Source organism: Erinaceus europaeus, chromosome 16, assembly GCF_950295315.1.
Source record: "Erinaceus europaeus chromosome 16, mEriEur2.1, whole genome shotgun sequence".
NCBI classification, from domain to species: Eukaryota; Metazoa; Chordata; class Mammalia; order Eulipotyphla; family Erinaceidae; genus Erinaceus; species Erinaceus europaeus.
The window spans coordinates 9,858,412-9,876,020 of NC_080177.1; the positions used below are offsets into that span (position 1 = coordinate 9,858,412).

General features: G+C 44.2%; 1 non-coding gene across 1 annotated transcript; it reads left to right on the plus strand.

Annotated features, from left to right (window-relative positions):
* Positions 1-1,508: 1,508 nt before the first annotated feature.
* LOC132533541 (U1 spliceosomal RNA) lies at positions 1,509-1,671 on the plus strand. The gene has a single exon (XR_009545416.1). It is a non-coding gene; the product is annotated as a U1 spliceosomal RNA (small nuclear RNA).
* The last annotated feature ends 15,938 nt before the right edge of the window (positions 1,672-17,609 follow it).

Below are 17,609 nucleotides of genomic sequence, written 5' to 3' on the forward strand. Positions count from 1 at the left end.
GATAAAGAATAGGGAAGCGGGAGTCGGGTAGCGCAGTGGGTTAAGCACAGGGGGCGCGAAGCGCAAGGATCCGGGTTTGAGCCCCGGCTCTGCATCTGCAGGGGAGTCGCTTCACAAGCGGTGAAGCAGGTGTCTATCTTTCTCTCCCCATCTCTGTCTTCTCCTCTCCCCATTTCTCTCTATCCTATCTAACAACAACGACATCAATAAAATAACAAGGGCAACAAACAGAAATAAATAAATAAATATTTTTTAAAAAAAGAATAGGGAAGCTATCAAGGGAGGGGATTGGATATGGAGTTCTGGAGGTGGGCACTGTGTGGAAATGTACCCCTCTTATCCTATGGTCTTGTCAATGTTTACATTTTATAAATAATTTTTAAATTATCTTTTAAAGCTACAATAGTTCTAAATGTCCATTGGTTTTCATGGCTGAGGCTCTAAGGTCCCAGGTTCAGTCCCCAGCATCACCATAAACCACGGCTGAGCAATGCTTTGGTGAAAAAAAAATAAAAGAAGTCAATGTTTTATATAAAACACTGCTTTGCCAAATTTTTTTCTTTCTTTCTTTCTTTTTTTTTTTTTTTTTATCAGAGCACTGCTCAGTACTCAGCTCTAGCTTAATGGTGGTGTGGGAAATTGAATCTGGGACTTCAGAGCCTTAGGAATAGTCTTCTGCATAACCATCATGCTATCTCCCCTACCTTCTCCATACTTTTGAACCCTACCTAGTTCTTCTTCTTCTTCTAGCGTTTGCCCTTCTTCCGTAGCCAGTCAACAGTGTCAGGTTGAGCCTGATGTAAAGTTTCGAGACCTCCTTTGAATCTGGAGAGGTGGCAGTCGTTGACTATGTGGGTCATAGTCTGTCTGGAGCCACAGGGGCAGTTCGGGTCGTCTCTGGCTCCCCAGCGATGGAACATAGCGGCGCACCGGCCATGGCCTGTTCGATAGCGATTGAGGAGGGCCCAATCATAAAGTGCTAGGTCAAAGCCGGGTTGACGCTTGCAGGGGGCTGTGATGAGGTGTTTGTTCTTGACCTCAGCTGACTGCCAGCTCTGTTTCCAAGAGACTGGAACAGAGAAGTTCAGTGTAGGCGTAGGGGACCAGATTGGGTAATTAGAAGTATTTCCATTCAACTCCTAGATGTCCTATAGTTCCTTATTTCAGACTAATATAATTACATTCTAATATCGCTGATTAAAAATTGTAGTCGCTGGAAGTCGGGCTGCAGCGGGTTAAACGCACGTGGCGCCAAACACAAGGACGGGTAAGGATCCGGGTTCCAGCCCCCCCCCCCCCCCCCCCCCCCGCAGGGGAGTCACTTCACAGGCGGTGAAGCAGGTCTGCAGGTGTCTTTCTCTCCCCCTCTTTGTCTCCCCCGCCTCTCTCCATTTCTCTCTTTCCTATTCAACAACAACGACACCAATAACACCAACAATAATAACTACAACAATAAAACAGCAAGGGCAACAAAAGGGAATAAATAAATTTAAAAAAATTGTAGACGCATGCTAGCCTGGCGGGGCGATACCGTGATTACAAAGGTGGTTTTCCCAGGGTGAAGCTTCTCCAGTGCACTCTGGATGTGCTAACCCCTGTGACTTCCCCAAATGTGGGAACTTTAACTGCATAATTTGGGGTAGCAGAGGACTGTGTTCAAGCTCTCCCTTAGAGGGAAAACAATATAGGCACCGTTTACTGATTTATTTCACATGGAAAATGAGAATTGACTCCTTTCCTCTCATGTACTTCTTCCTCCTCTGGCTCCAATTTCCTCTAAAATTTTTGGTTAAGGGGTTAGGCAGTGGTTTACTGGGGAGAGTCTGCATGTTACCATACCCAAGGACCTGGGTTCAAGACCCTTGTTCCCCTCTGCCCCCCCCCCCACCGGAGGGAGTAAATTTCACTAGCTGCAGGTGTCTCTTTCTCTCTACCTCTCTATCTTTCCCTCCCCTCTCAATTTCTCTTGATGGGGCTGGTGTGTGTGTAAGAGGGGGGGGGGGGGGCGGGAGACTGCCAGGAGTGGAACCGAGGATTCATCGCACAGTCACTAAGCCCCAACAATAATTTTTTCACACCTATGGAAAGAGTTGAATAAAACTTTCAAAATGTAAAGCATTAAAGTAAGTATGAATCACCATTCAATCAGGGATTTTCCTGTGATTCTGATGGTATTTCTTGTCTACCTGCTTTCCTGGAGTTGACTATTGCCTCATCGTTTTTGTTCATTCATTGAACTCTTCACCTACCCTTAACAATTCAGTCACCAATACAGCCAGTCATATTAGTTTACACTGATGTAATATTAGTCTGTTTACTCAACTCTTGGTAAGGAGGAAATTTGCAAAAGATAATGGAGTACATCTTCTGAATGTGGAATTCAGGAATTTTTATATGTTTTGGTCTCCGTGTCAATCCATAAACAGTGAATACTATTGTTGCATTAGAAAATTTCCCTGAAAAATGTTACTTCAAAGTTGGGGGAAATGGCTCTGCTGGAAGATTATGAGACTCTCAGGCCAGAGCTTCTGGTTTGATCTCTAGCACGCAGTATATACGCTGCGGTGGTATTCTAGCTTATCTGTCTTCTCTCTGCCTTATGTGAAATTCTCTTTCTTATAGGTAATCGATGAAACAAAAATAATTTTAAGGGAAGGGGGGCCCAAGTGGTAGTGCACCAGGTTAACTGCACATAGCATAAAGCTCAAGGATCCCAGTTTGAGCCCCCGGCTCCCCACTTGCAGGGGAGGTCGCTTCACAAGCGGTGAAGCAGGTCTGCAGGTGTCTGTCTTTTTCTTCCTTTCTATTTCTCCCTCCTCTCTCAATTTCACTCTGTCCTATCCAATAAAAATGGGGGGTTGGCCGCCAGGAGCAGTGGATTCATAGCCGAGACCCTGCAATAACCATGGAGGAAAAAAAAATTTAAAGAATATATTCTATTCCAGGTGATACGCTTTCTTTAAAAAAAAAAGTTATTTCTCACACCTGTCTTTGAATCTTGAATACATCCCTCATGAGTAGCTGTCAGTCATCATGGGATTTCTCTTCACGTTTTCCTCAGGCATTCTACCTCTTTCTCATCTTTCTCTTACTCTTTTCAAAAGAAGATACATCTTCTTTTGTTGGATCTCCAGTCTTCCTATTTCTTTGGTTTGGTGGAACACATTCTTTTTTTAACTTTCTGGGAAAGCACACAGGAAGCACATTTTTGTCTAATCTTCTCTCTGCAAACAAATGGAGACTATATTCTGCCTTCCCATTTTATAGCTTGAGTGGGCGTAAGTTGATAGTTATTTGGAAGTCAGTGAGCAATCAATTGTCTTCGAATTGCAGGTGTTAATAGAGAAGTCTGATTTGATTAGACCAGAGTCTTTTTCATATATATGCACATATATATATATATATATCTTGTTTCATATATATGTGAGCTTTTTCATATATGTACATGTATATACACATATCCTATTCTTTCTGAAGTTCATCTTCTCTTTCTTCTTAGTGGACATTTTATTTGATATACTTTTGATATATCTTGCTTTATTTACAAAGACAAGTGCTTAGGGATCACATTCAAGGCAGAATATTATGCCCTCTAGTTCTATGAACTTCTTTTATAATTATTAGCTGTACTTGGATTTAAAAAAAATTTTAAATATTTATTTATTCCCTTCTGTTGCCCTTGTTTTTTTTAATTTTTATTTATTTATTTATTTGTTTGTTTTACCAGATCACTGCTCAGCTCTGGTTTATGGTGGTGCAGGGGATTGAACCTGGAACTTTGGAGCCTCAGGCGTGAGAGTCTCTTTGCATAACCATTATGCTATCTATCCCTGCCTGCCCTTGTTGTTTTATTGTTGTAGTTATTATTGTTGTAGCTATTGATATCATTGTTGTTGGATAGGACAGAGAGAAATGGAGAGAGGAGGGGAAGACAGAGAGGGGGAGAGAAAGTCCTGTAGACCTGCTTCACCGCCTGTGAAGCGACACCCCAGCAGGTGGGGAACTGGGGGCTCCAACCAGCATCCTTACGCCGGTCCTTGCACTTTGCACCACCTGCATTTTACCCTCTGCGCTACTGCCCAACTCCCTGTACTTGGATTTAATTTATCTTTTTGTTCTACTTTCTAAGGTATTCCTGCAGCTTTTTCAATTTTTTAAATTGCATTGCTTATGGATAGTATTGCTTATTTGATTTTCTAGAATTCTTTCTTTCTTTTTTATATTTTATTTAGTTATTGGACAGAGACAGAGAGAAAATGAGCAGGTGTGAAGTAGAGAGGGAGAGAAAAGGAGAGACAGCTGCAGCACTGCTTGATCCCTGCAGGTGGGAACCAGGGGCTTGTACTCAGGTCCTTGAACACTGTAACGTGTGCTCAGCTAGGGGCACCACCACCTGGCCCCTCTAGAATTATTTCCGATTTCTTTATTACCTTTATTTATATATTGGATAGAGTCAGCCAGAAATTGAGAGGGAAGGGGGAGACAGAGAGAGAGAGAGAGAGACACCTGCAGCACTGCTTCACCACTTGTGCAGCTTTCCCCTTGCAGGTGGCAACTGGGAGCTCTATCCAAAATGAGGCTAAGGAGATAATTTCATCATTCTTTTTTTTAATTTTATTTTTTTAATTTATTTTTTATTTAAGAAAGGGGACAGTAACAAAACCATAGGGTAGGAGGCATACAACTCCACACAATTCCCACCACCCAATCTCCATATCCCATCCCCTCCCCTGATAGCTTTCCCACTCTCTATCCCTCTGGGAGTATGGACCCAGGGTCATTGTGGGTTGCAGAAGGTAGAAGGTCTGGCTTCTGTAATTGCTTCCCCGCTGAACATGGGCGTTGACTGGTCGGTCCATACTCCCAGTCTGCCTCTCTCTTTCCCTAGTAGGGTGGGGCTCTGGGGAAGCGGAGCTCCAGGACACATTGGTGGGGTCTTCAGTCCAGGGAAGCCTGGCTGGCATCCTGATGGCATCTGGAACCTGGTGGCTGAAAAGAGAGTTAACATACAAAGCCAAACAAATTGTTGAGCAAGACTTCATCATTCCATTATATATATAGACCACAACTTTCTTAACCACTCACCTGTCACTGGGAATCTGGGTTGCTTCCAACTTTGGGCTATTGCAAATTGTGCTACTATGAACATAGGAATACACTGATCTCGTTGGATGTATGTTTTTGTTTTCTTTGGGTATATTCTCAGAGTAATACAAATAAGCAAATAAACACTTTATTCTTGTGAGACTGTCATGCATTAGAAAGGAGGGTAACAACAAATATTGAAGAAGTTGTGTGGGTAAAGGAACCTTTCTACATTGCTGCTGGGAATGCAAATTGGTCCAACCCCTGTGGTGAACAGTCCCTAACAGTTCTCAGAATGCTAGAAATAGACCTACCAAATAACCTGACTTTTAAAAAATAGTAATTTTATATTGATTCACAAAATTATAAGATAGGGTAAAATTCTATAATGTTCCCATCACCATAGGTTTTTTTTTTTTTTTTTTTTTTTACCAGAGCACTGCTCAGCTCTGGCTTATGGTGGTGCAGGAGACTGAATCTGGCATGAGAGTCTCTTTGCATAACCATTATGCTATCTACCCCCCACCCCCGCCCATCACCAGGTTTGTGGCCTCATCCCCTCCACTGGAAACTATAGTAGTTCTCCAATGGTCACAGATATGGCTTGACTTCATATTTATAATTATATATCTATATCTGTATTTCCCCCCATTCTTTATGTTTCTACCTTCACTTCCTTTCTAAGTCACACCTACACCTATTACTACTTCTGAATGTCCTTCCTTTTTGTTTCTTTCTTTTTTTTTTTTTTCCTCCAGGGTTATTGCTGGGCTTGGTGCCTGCACCATGAATCCACTGCTCCTGAAGGCCATTTTTCCCCCTTTTTGTTGCCCTAGTTGTTGCAGCTTCATTGCGGTTATTATTGCCATTGTTGACGTTGCTTTGTTGTTGGATAGGACAGAGAGAAATGAAGAGAGGAAGGGAAGACAGAGAGAGAGGGGGAGAGAAAGACAGACACCTGCAGACCTGCTTCACCACTTGTGAAGCAACTCCCCTGCAGGTGGGGAGCCGGGGGCTCTAACCGGGATCCTTATGCCGGTCCCTGCGCATTGCACCACGTGCGCTTAACCCACTGCGCCGCCACCCGACCCCCATGTCCTTCGTTTTTCCCTTCTTATTTTTGATAAGGCAAATAGTGCCTGATTTGCTTATCTTTCTGTGATGGTACAAAAACAAGATTCCTGGTGACAAATGCTTCAAGTCCTGGTGGAAATGGGATTCAGAGCCCTTTGATGACCTAACTTTTTAGTAAGAGAGTAAGACAGTCAGAGGCGGGACAGGGCAATGGCGCAGCTGGATAAGCACACATATATGAAGCAAGGACCTGCAGGAGGATCCGGGTTCTAGCCCCTGGCTCCTCACCTGCAGGGAGAGGGGAAGCAGGTCTGCAGGTGTTTATCTTTTTCTCTCCCTCTCTATCTCCTCCTCCCCTCCCAATTTCTCTCTGTCCTATCCAATAAAATGGAAAAAAAAAAATGGCCACAGAAGCAGTGAATTCATAGTGTAGGCACAGAGCCCCCGTGATAGCCCTGGAGGTAGAGAAAGAAAGAGATAGATAGAGAGAGAGAGAGAGAGAGAGAGAGAGAGAGATCCTACAACACCAAAACCTCTCTTTGTGGCATAGTACACCCCCCACAAATAGTCTACCACGGGCAGCACCTATGGCAAAGCAGGCACCCTACCAGCTGAGCTATCTCACTGGCCCAAGTCTGAAGTGTTGACAAGCATCTTAAGTAGTTGCACATTGAAGAAACACTCCTCTATAATAATCTCAGGTGATAAGCATTTTCTTTGTTGAGAGAGAGTTGCTAATTGTCCACATGCCTATAGTAAGAATTATGACTCAGTTAGCTTATAATTACAGTCATGAACCTCTGTAATTACTTATTGACTCTCCACACTTTCCAATTGTAGAGCCAGGGGCATAGAAGAGAAAGAATATTGAGCCTGGTCACAGGGGAGCAGCCGAGCAGAACAGAAAATGTGATGGCTGGAGATCACAGACTCCAGATCAGAACACCTGGTCCTGTTGTTAACTGACTTACAAAGCATCTTTGTTCCTTCTCTTAACCTCGGTTTTCACCCTCTGTTAATGAAAAAAGTATGTGTGTGTGTGTGTGTGTGTGTGTGAGAGCCCGTGCTAGCATAAGTGATTTGATGAATGAAATGAGACCATGTAAGACACTCTTTGGACCTGTCACTGTTCTAAATGAAATCTCATTGATTTGTAATACTGTTAAGATTTTGGGAATACAGAACTGGGGACACAGATTAATGGTTGTGCAAAACTCTCATACATGAGGCTCTGAGGTACTAGTTCTGTCCCCAGCACCGAAATAAATCAGAACTCATCAGCGATCTTTTTTTTTTAAATATATATAGCAGAGCACTATTCAGCTCTGGCATATGGTGGTGTGGGGGATTGAACCTGGGACTTCGGAGCCTCAATCATGAGAATCTGTTTACCTAACCAATTTGCCCTGCCCTAGCTCTGGTCTCTCTCCCTCTCTCAATCTCTCTTTCTCTACATCTTTATCTCTGATTCTTTCATTAAAATAAATAAATAAATAAATAGGGGGCTGGGAGTTAGCGCAATAGGTTAAGTGCACATGGTGCGAAGCGCAAGGACCGGCATAAGGATCCCGGTTGGAGCCCCCGGCTCTCCAACCGCAGGAGGGTTGCTTCACAAGTGGTGAAGCAGGTCTGCAGGTGTCTATCTTTCTCTCCCCCTTTCTGTCTTCCCCTCCTCTCTCCGTTTCTCTCTGTCCTATCCAACAACAACAGCAACAACAACAATGATAAACAACAAGGGCAATAAAATGGAAAAAATGGCCTCCAGGAGCAGTGGATTTGTAGTGCAGGCACCGAACCCCAGCGATAACCCTGGAGGCTCAATAAAGAAAGAAAGAAATATTTGGAGAGGACAGTGCTGTGCCCTCACCATGCTTGTTTAAATCTCACCGTACATCCAGCAAAGTTCTGGTGTTATCACACTATTCGGATGACCACTTCTCCCATCCCTTCTATCCTCCCATCCTTTTCCCTTCCCCTCTGATGTTAATTATGTTTTTCACAGAATCTAAGAGGTCTTTTGTTGTTGTTTTGTCAGTTCATTTCCTTTGTATTTATAGTCCACATATAAATGGAACCATCAGTAATTGACCTTTACTTCCTGACTTTTTTGACTTAAATAAGCAATATGCCAACAGAATCACCCATCCCATCCATGTTGTATCAATGTGTGCTTTTTAAATTTATTTATTGATTTATTCCCTTTTGTTGCCCTTTTTTTTGTTGTTGTAGTTATTGATGTCATCGTTGTTGGATAGGACAGAGAGAAACGGAGAGAGGAGGGGAAGACAGAGAGAGGGAGAGAAAGACACCTGCAAACCTACTTCACTGCTTGTGAAGCAACTCCCCTGCAGGAACCGTGGATCCTTACAGTGGTTCGTGCACTTAACGCCATGTGCGCGTAACCTGCTGCACTACCACTCTACTCCCAATATATATACTTTTATCTTTGTATCAGCTGCATTGTTTTCCACTGGATATATAAAACACAGGATAAAGAGGTTGTTTTATATATATATATATATATATATATATATATATATATATATATATGGAGAGAGAGAGAGAGAGAGAGAGAGAGGGAACTATATGTATAAATACATGTAGATGAGAGAGAGAGAGAATGCTCCAGTGTTCTTTTTCTTTTCTTTTTTTCTGCTTCCAGGTGCTGGGGCCTGTTGCCAGCACTACAAATTTACCACTCCTGGCAGCCATTTTTTCCTTTTTTTTTTTTTATTCTCCATTTTATTTGATAGAACAGAGAGAAACTGAGAGAGGAAGGGGAGTAGGGGCTCAAACCCGGATCCTTGCACAAGTCCTTGTGCACAGTACTATGAGCGCTCAACCAGGTGCAGCACTGCCCGGCCCCTCCAGTGTTCTTTTTAAAAATGTATTTATTGGGGGTCAGATGGTAGTGCAGTGGGTTAAGCTCACATGGCGCAAAGCGTATAGACTGGCGTAAGGATTCTGGTTCGAGCCTCGGCTCCCTACCTGCAGGGGAATCGCTTCACAGGTGGTGAAGCAGGTCGGCAGGTGTGTCTGTCTTTCTCTGCCCCTCTCTGTCTCCCCTCCTCTCTCCATTTCTCTCTGTCCTATCCAACAACAACAGCAATGACAACAATAATAATAATGACCACAAGGGTAACAACAAGGGCAACAAAACTGGGAAAATTAGCCTCCAGGAGCAGTGGATTTGTAGTGCAGGCACCGAGCCCCAGCAATAACCCTGGAGGCAAAAAAAAAAAGTATATATATATATATATATATATATATATATATATTTATATACTTTTTTTGGGTAGAGACAGAGAAATTCAGAGGGGAGAGGGAGAGAGAGAGACACCAGTAGCAGTACTTCAGCACTTGTGTAGCTTTCCCCCTGCAGGTGGGGACTGGGGTACTGTGACACGTGCTTCACTGTGTGCCACTGCCTAGCCCCCTCCAGTGTTCTTTTTAAAGGAGTTATTTATTATTAAGAAATGGAGAAAAAAATAGCTATATCAATAATTACAATTATTACAATAAAAAAAAGGAAATGGAGAAAGAGGGGAGAGGGGAGAGGGGAGGGAGACGGAGAAGGAGAGGGAGAGAGAGATGGATCCAGAGCATCACTCTGGCCCGTGCTATGGCAGGAATGAAATCTGCAACCTCATGCCTGCAGATCCACTGGTCTAGCCACTGGGTTGTCCCCCAGCTCACTTTCCCCACTATGGGAGGTAGGTCCTGCTTTTACCTTTTTGTGTTGTTGACAACATATCTAATCCCATTCTTGCTGTAGGAATCTGTGATTGACCTAATGTTTCTTTTGAATTGCTTGTACACACAAACTATATGTGGATTCTGCCCTTGTACCCATGCAACCGTGTGTGTCATTGTTCTGGTGAGTTCAGACCATTCACGTTCAGGGGAGATTATTGATTTACTGTGCTTAATTACTGCCATTCTGCCGCTTGTGTTCTGGGTATGCTTTTGGCATTTTTTTTTTAACTAGTTTTTATCTGCTTTTTCTAGTGGATGATTTTTCCCCTCATAATTTAGTCTCTTTCATTTTCCCTCTTTGTGTCTCTGTTCTGCCGCTGTATCTTCATTTGGTGGTTGCCATGAGGATTCATTTGTTCTGTCTACATCCAAGACAGTCTTTTGTATGCTGCTATCAACTTGTCATCGTGAGACTAAACAGACTCGTTTCTAGTCTTCTTGCCCCCAGACACTTTGTTGTTGTCTCATGTGATAATTTTTAATGTCTCTGACTTGGTATTACTACTTATCGCCACACTCAAGCTTTCTTCTCCTCCTTTTTTGTAAAAAAAAAAAAAAAAATCTGTCCTTACATTTCTTGGAGTTCAGGTTAGGTGGTGGTACACTTCATTAGTTTGTACTTATCCAGAGTACTGTTATTTCTCCATCTTATTTATTTATTTATTTATTTATTTATTTATTTATATTGCCACCAGGGTTATTGTTGGGGTTTTGGTGTCGGCACTACGAATCGACTGCTCCTGGTGGCTGTTTTTTTTTCCAATGAGAGAGACAGACACTTGCAACCCTGCTTTGCCACTCACAAAGCTGTCCCCCTACAGGTGGGGACTGGGGGCTGGAACCTGGGTCCTTGTGTACTGTAGCATGTGTGCTCAACCAGGTGCGCCACCACCCGGTCCCTGGACTGCATAGTTCTTTAAAAAAAAAAAAAGGTTTATTTATGGAGAGAGAGAGCGAGCGAGCAAGAGAGAAAGAGAGAGAGAGAGAGGGAGGGAGAGAGAGAATATGCAGTGCTGGGGATTGCGCCGGGACTAACGCATGCTAGGCATTCACCAGGGCTATCACCAAGGCTCAGTACTGACACTGTGAATCCACTGCTTCCGGCGGCCTTTTTTCCTCCTGGATTATCGCTGGGGATCGGTTACTACACTACGAATCCACTGCTCCTGGAGGCCACTTTTTCCATTTTTGTTACCCTTGTTGTTGTTATTATTATTATTGCTGTTGAACAGAGAGAAATCAAGAGAGGAGAAGACAGAAGGGGAATAGAAAGACCTGCAGACATGCTTCACCGCTAGTAAAGCGACCCCCCTACAGGGGGGCAGCTGGGGGCTTGAACTAGGATTCTTAGCCAGTCCTTGCGACTCACTGAGCTACCGCCCGACTCCCTTCCACCTTTCTTTCTATTTTACATGTATGCTCTATGAAGTGTGCCACCATCCAGCTCCCCGTTTCTTTCTATTTTATTTCATAGGACAAACAGAATTTGAGAGGGAGCGAGAAAGAGAGACACTTGCAGACCTGCTCCACCACTTGTGAACTGTCCGCCTCCCCCTCCAGCACTCCCCCCCCCCACCTCATACACAGGTGGGAAGTGGGGACTTGAACTCCAGGTCTTTGCGCATGGTAATGTATATGCTCAACCAAGGGTGGCCCCCTGAATTTCTTTTCCTGTTTAATTAATGTTTCTTTCTGTGTTAGTGTACATTCGTTGCATACATTGATTTTTTTTCATAGTCATTATTTGAAATTCATCATCTGTTCAACTTATTTCCATGTCATTAATATTGACTTCTGGGAGTCCGGCGGTAGCGCTGCGGGTAAAGCACAGGTGGCGCAAAGCGCGAGGACAGGCATAAGGATCCTGGTTCGAGCCCCTGGCTCCCCACCTGCACGGGAGTCACTTCACAAGTGGTGAAGCAGGTCTGCAGGTGTCTATCTTTCTCTCCCCCTCTGTCTTCCCCTCCGCTAACCATTTCTTTCTGTCCTATCCAACAACAACGATATCAACAACAGTAAAAAAAAACAAGGGCAACAAAAGGGAATAAATAAATAAATAAATATTGACTTTTTAAAAAATTTTTTATTTAAGAAAGGATTAGTGAACAAAAGCATAAGGTAGGAGGGGTACAACTCCACACAATTCCCACCACCCAATCCCCATAACCCACCCCCTCCCATGATAGCCTTCCCATTCTCTATCCCTCTGGGAGCATGGACCCAGGGTCATTGTGGGTTGCAGAAGGTAGAAGGTCTGGCTTCTGTAATTGCTTCCCTGCTGAACATGGGCGTTGACTGGTCGGTCCATACTCCCAGTCTGCCTCTCTCTTTCCCTAGTAAGGTGTGTCTCTGGGGAAGCTGAGCTCCAGGACACATTGGTGGGGTCTTCAATCCAGGGAAGCCTAGCCAGCATCCTGGTGGCATCTGGAACCTGGTGATTGAAAAGAGAGTTAACATATGAAGCCAAACAATTTGTTGAGCAATAAATATTGACTTCTATGAATTTTTTTTTCATCCATTCTGCCTCCAGTCTTAAGTTGTTGTTGTTGTTGTTGTTATTATTATTATTATACCTGAGCACTGCTCAGCTCTGGCTTATGCCGGTCCTGGGGACTGAACCACTGAGCTCAGAGCTTCATGCTTGAAAATTGTTTGAATAACCAGTATGCTGTCTCCCCAGCTCCAGATTTAACCCTCTAAAAAGCATTTGTTTTGCTTTTCCAATAGGAGGCACTGTGGCTCTTATTTTGAAGTTTTGTTTTTCAAGCCCTTTTGTGTGAGAGGGAGAATCCTTCAATTTAGACTGAGAAGACCAATCTGAATATGAAATCTCTTATTCTTTTTTTTCCTTCCTTCCTTCCTGTTTTCCTTTCTTCCTCCCCTCCCTCCCTCCTTTCTTCCTTCCCTCATTCAGTTCTTCCTTCCCTTTTTATTGCCACCAGAGTTGTTGCTGGGGCTGCGTGATGAATCCATTGCTCCTGGCAGCCATTTCCTCTTTATTTCCCCCTCCCATCTATTTTATTTGCTAGGACAGAGAGAAATTGAGAGGGGAGAAGGAGAGAAGGAGAAGAGAGACCTACAGCTTTGCTTCACTGTGAAGTGTTCACGCTGACTTTTTTTGAAAGAAATATAAATAACAGGCATTGCGACTGAAATGTGGTTGTGATTTGTGATGTTCTGTGTGTGGGGGGGTGGATCCTAGAGAAACCTTTTAGGACTATTAGGAACTTTTAAAATTTATTTTTTCTTTATTAGAGGGTTAACAGTTTACAGCCAGCAGTAAAATACAGTAGTTGGTACCTATGTAACATTTCTGTTTTCCACAGTAGTAGCACTCTAACCCCCTACCAAGGTCCTCCTCTGTCATCATGTTCCAGGGCTTGAACACTCCCCCCAGCCCCACCCCAGAGACTTTATTTTGGTGCAGTATACCAGGTCTAGTTATTATTATTATTATCTTCTAGTTCAAGGGTGAAAAAAGAAGAGAAAGACACCACTGCACCACTCTGCCACTTGCGAAGCTTTCCCTTTGTGAGGTGCTCCCAAGTGGGGGCTAGAAGCTCAAACACGGGCTCTTCCACATGGTAAAGTGTACACTGTACCTCATTCTTAAAACCAGGGTTACAGCTCTAATACTAACAGAGACCATGAAGACTGGAGGTGAGATTCAACAAGTTTTGTCCAAGGAGGCAGCCTCTACTCCGTTTTTTTTTTTTTTCTTTCCTCCAGGGTTATTGCTGGTTCTCAGTGCCTGCACCATGAATCCACCGCTCCTGGAGGCCATTTTTCCCCTTTTGTTGCCCTAGTTGTTGCAGCCTCGTTGCGGTTTTTATTGCCATTGTTGACGTTGCTTTGTTGTTAGATAGGACAGAAAGAAATGGAGAGAGGAGGGGAAGACAGAGAGAGGGGGAGAGAAAGACAGACACCTGCAGACCTGCTTCACCGCCTGTGAAGCGACTCACCTGCAGGTGGGGAGCGGGGGGCTCGAACCGGGATCCTTACGCCGGTCCCTGCGCATTGCGCCACATGCGCTTAACCCACTGCGCCACCGCCCGACCCCCCTACTCCGTTTTTTTAAAGAAATATATAGGGAGTCGCGCGGTAGCACAGTGGGTTGAGCACACGTGGCACGAAGTGCAAGGACCTGAGGGCTCCGGGTTTGGGTCCCCGGTTCCCCACCTGCAGGGGAGTTGCTTCACAGGCGGTGAAACGGGTCCGCAGGTGTCTTTCTCCCCCCTCTCTGTCTCCCCTCCTCTCTCAAGTTCTCTCTGTCCTACCCAACAACAGCAACAGCAACAACAATAATAATAACCACAACAATGATGGAACAACGGGGGCAACATAAAGGGGAAAGGGTGGTCTCCAGGAGCAGTGGATTCGTGGTGCGGGCACGGAGCCCCAGCAATAACCCTGGAGGCAAATATATATATATTTATTCTATTTACTTAGATTTTATTTATTTACATTTTCTAATATTTATTTATTCCCTTTTGTTGCCTTTGTTTTTATTGTTGTAGTTATTATTGTTGTTGTTCTTGATGTTGTCGTTGTTGGATAGGACAGAGAGAGAAATGGAGAGAGGAGGGGAAGACAGAGAGGGGGAGAGAAAGACAGACACCTGCAGATCTGCTTCAGCGCTTGTGGAGAAACTCCCTTGCGGTCGGGAGCCGGGGGCTCCAACCCGGATCCTTACACCGGTCCTTGTGCTTTGCGCCACATGCGCTTAACCTGCTGCGCTACCACCCAACTCCTGATTTTTAAAAAATATTTTTATTTATTTATTTTTCCCTTTTGTTGCCCTTGTTGTTGTAGTTATTATTGATGTCGTCGTTGTTAGATAGGACAGAGAATTGGAGAGAGGAGGGAAGACAGAGAGGGGAGAGAAAGAGGCCTGCAGACCTGCTTCACTGCCTGTGAAGCAACTCCCCTGTAGGTGAGAGGGGCTCAAACAGGGATCCTTGAGCCGGTCCTTAGCTTTGCACCACTTGTGCTTAACCTGCTGCACTACCACCCGACTCCCCTGACTTTTACTTATTTATGAAAAAGATCGGAGAGGAGAGAAAAAGAACCAAACATCACTCTGGTACATGTGCCAGCAGGGATTGGACTCAGGACTTTATGCTGGAGAGTAAAGTTTTATCCACCGAGCCACCTCCTTGGACCACTCTACTCGGTTTTAGTCAATTCATAGCTTGCAAGAATTTAGAGCAGTTCAGCTTTTTAGATTTCACAGACAATCTGAAATCTAGGTTTTAACATGAAAATTACTGTTAAATGGTGACTTAATAAATTAAAAAAATTAAGTTAAGCTAAACACAATTGTGGTCTAGTATGGTTTGTGAACTGCATTTTTTTCTTTCTTTTTAAAGATTTATTTGTAGGGGGCCCTGGGCAGTAGCGCAGCGTTAAGTGCACATGGCGGAAAGCACAGGGACTGGAGTAAGGATCGGGGTTAGAGTACCCTGCTCCACAACCTGAGGTGGGGGTGGGTGGGTGTCGCTTCCTAAGCAGTGAAACAGGTCTGTAGGTGTCTGTCTTTCTTTTCCTCTCTCTGTCTTTCCCTCCTCTATTTCTCTCTGACCTATCCAACAACAACAACAGTAATGGCAATAATAACAGTAATAACAACAACTAGGGCAACAACGAGGGCAACAAAAATGGGAAAAAATAGCCTCCAGGAGCAGCGCATTTGTAGTGCAGGCACTGAGCCCCAGTGATAACCATGGAGGCAATAAATAAATAAGTAAATAAATAAATAAGTATTTATTTATTTATAGGGGTCAGGCAGTGGCACACCTGGTTAAGCACACACACATTACAATGTTCAAGCCCCTGGTTCCCATCTGCCGGGGGAAAGCTTCACGAGTGGTGAAACAGGTCTGGAGGTGTCTCTCTGTCTCTCTCCTTCTCTATCTCTCCTTCCCCTTTCAGTTTCCTCTCTGAATCTATCCAATAATAAATAGATTAAAATAAAATAAAAAATTTTTTTTTCCTCCTCCAGGGTTATTGCTGGGCTCGGTGCCTGCACCATGAATCCACCGCTCCTGGAGGCCATTTTTCCCCCCTTTTGTTGCCCTTGTTGTAGCTTCGTTGTGGTTATTATTATTGCCCTTGTTGACGCAATTCATTGTTGGATAGGACAGAGAGAAATGGAGCGAGGAGGGGAAGACAGAGAAGGGGAGAGAAAGATAGACACCTGCAGACCTGCTTCACTGCCAGTGAAGTGACTCCCCTGCAGGTGGGGAGCCGGGCGCTCGAACCGGGATCCTTACGCCGGTCCCTGCGCTTTGCACCACGTGCGCTTAACCCACTGCGCCACGGCCCGACCCCCAACAAAAATATTTTTTAAAAAGATTCATTTATTAATGAGGTGGATTGGAGGAAAGAATCAGAGCATCACTTTGGATCACTGAGGATCAAACTCCAGGTCCCATCCTTTTAAAAATTTTATTTATTTTTCCTTTGTTGGGGGATTAATGTTTTACATTTGACAGTGAATACAATAGTTTGTACATACAAAACTTTTTTCAGTTTTCCACATAACACTACAACCCCCACTAGCTTCTGTGGGCCCCATACTTTTGAAGCCAAATCGTTATCCACTGTACCACTGCCCTAATTGCTAATTTTACCTTTTGTCATCACTAGTGTTCCAAACTGACTATTTCAGATAGAAGAAAGTGATACAACTGCCCTGAAGCTTCCTCCAGTGCAATGGGGGACAGGTTTGAGGATTTTTTTTTTTTTAATGGAATTCCCAGGGCATGGGAGATTGTATAACTGTCATGCAAACAGAGTCCTGCTTGAGGCTCTGGGTCCCAGGTTCAATCTTCTGTAAGTCAGAGCTGAACAGTTGTGGGTCTGATGTGTGTTTGGGCATGGATGGTTGACCCCATGGAAGCTTGTCTATCAGACTCCCCTTGGCATGCCAGCCTTGTGGTCGAGCGAGATGTGGCCAGAGTATGTGGGGGAATTCCAACTTTCCTATCAGCCTCGGTGCATCACCCCACCCCACCCCTCCTCCCTCTGGTGGGCTTCACCTTCCTTAAATTTCTATTTCCCCTTTCCTGCATCGCCATCCACACCTTCTCATGGCCTTGCTCTCTTTCCCCTTATAAGGAGATGTTGACCTCATTGGCCAGCTGGCTACTTCCCCTGCACAGCTACCCCTTTATAAACTTGTATCTGCGTCGGTGAAGATGTTCCGTTCCCCACAATGGGACCCTAAAGAGGTTTGTGTATTGTCCACCGCCACAGTACGCCTTTAGCGAGCTCTGCTAGCCCGTGGTTCCCTGCTCTCTGCAGGTCTCCTGGTGGCCAACAGGCCAGGTGGAAGTGGGACCTGTGCTGGCTCATTCCCCCTGAGGAACCCAGACCAACAGTGCTCTAGTGAAACCCCACCTCCCCTTTTTTTTTAATGAAGAAGAGAAAAATTAGAGCAGTGCTCCATAATTTTTATGGTGTCTTATTGGTTTTCCGTACTTCTTGGTTTTTGTGCTATGCTGGGAATCAAAGACAGGGTCTCCAACATGTAAAGTCGGCATAAAGGGTGGGTTTTTTGTTTTTAATTTTTTCTTTTTTGCCTCCACAATTATTGCTGGGGCTCAGTGCCTGCACTATGAATTCACTGCTCCTAGAGGCTATTTTTTTCCCCTTTTTGTTGCCCTTGTTGTTCATCCTTGTTGTTGTTATTG